This window comes from Lemur catta, chromosome 20 (assembly GCF_020740605.2).
Source record: "Lemur catta isolate mLemCat1 chromosome 20, mLemCat1.pri, whole genome shotgun sequence".
In the NCBI taxonomy this organism is placed as follows: domain Eukaryota; kingdom Metazoa; phylum Chordata; class Mammalia; order Primates; family Lemuridae; genus Lemur; species Lemur catta.
Window position 1 is genome coordinate 24,216,101 of NC_059147.1, and position 1,409 is coordinate 24,217,509.

Consider the following 1,409-nt stretch of genomic DNA (forward strand, 5'->3'; position numbering starts at 1 on the left):
GCGGGGGGCGCGCCGTTCCGCCCCGGCCTGCGGGGCGCACAGGGGCGGGGCGGGGCGGGGCCGGGCGAGCCGAGCCCAGCAGACCCGCCGCCCGCGATCCCCGGCCGAGGAGGCGGCGGCGGCGGCTTCCCAGGCCCCGGCCCCGGCCCCGGCCCCGGCCCTGCCCTGCCGCAGCCCCGCCCGGCAGCCTGTCGTCCCCGCGCCGCCACCCACGCCACCGTCACTGGCTCGGGCCCCCCTCGGCGGCGGCGCGGCTCGGGGCCTCAGCACCGCTGCGCCGCGGCCCGGGTCATTCCTGAGCCCGGGGACGCGGGTTGAGGGGGGAGGGCCGAGCCGCGCCCCTCTGCGCACAGCCAGCCCGACACCCACACAGCGGAGGCAGGCGGGGCAGGGAGGCCGGGGGACGCAGGGCGGCCGGCGCACCGGCCGGACGTGTGGAGAGGAGGACAGACCACAGACGTGTGTAGAGAATGACATGCAGATGCCAGCGGAGGACTGACACGTGCAGAGAAGGGTAGACAAACGACATGGCAGGGAAGAACAGCCAGACAGGTTGGACGGAGGCGAGGCTGGGCACTTGAGCAGGGGAACCGTGTCACAGGCAGAGAGCGAAGGACAGCATGGAGAGGGGGACACAGCCTGGCAGGGCCTCCCACTCCCAGTTGCTAGCAGGTGAGTTCTGGGGCGCGCCAGGGTGGCAGCTAGGCCTGGATGAAGCCTTCCCTCTGAGCCACCAGCAGGCCTGTTTCCTTCACCCCTCACTCCACCCTGTGCTCCCCGCTTCCGCCTGCAACCTCAGGGCGTGGAGCTCAGCCCTGGAAGGTGTCAGCTTGTCCCAAGAGGATGCCTGGCTCAGGGCAGGGTTCCTGGCTTCCAGGACCTGATCTGTCCTCACCTACTTCGGGGCCTTGGACAAATCCCTGCCCATCCCCCAGAGCCCTCTTTCTTCATTATGCTATTGCAGCCATTCATTGCACCCCTACTATGTTGTGCTCTACTCCCTTGTGGAATCATTTATCTAATCTCCTCTATTTGCCTGGGAGCCCCATTGAGGGCAGCTTCTGGGTGGGGGACCGGAGTCTGCACAGACTGTGCACTCAGTAAGTCTGATGAAGGAATCAGTGAAATACATTGTTGCCAGCCGTCTCCAAGCCCCCATTTTGCTGATGAGGAAACTGGGGTTTAAAGACGCCCGGGGATTCAAAGCTGGGTTTGTCTGAAAAGCCAAAGGCTTGCCACCCCGCCTGGAAAAGCTCTCAAAAATAAAACATGGTGGCAACGAGCTGAACATGCTCATGATCAGCCTTGGGAGAGTCGTGGGGATGGATGGAAGGGAAGGGTGGGGGCAGAGCAGGCTCTGGTGGGGGAGACAACCCTGCTCCACCCAGCCGTGGCCCTACCTATCATCT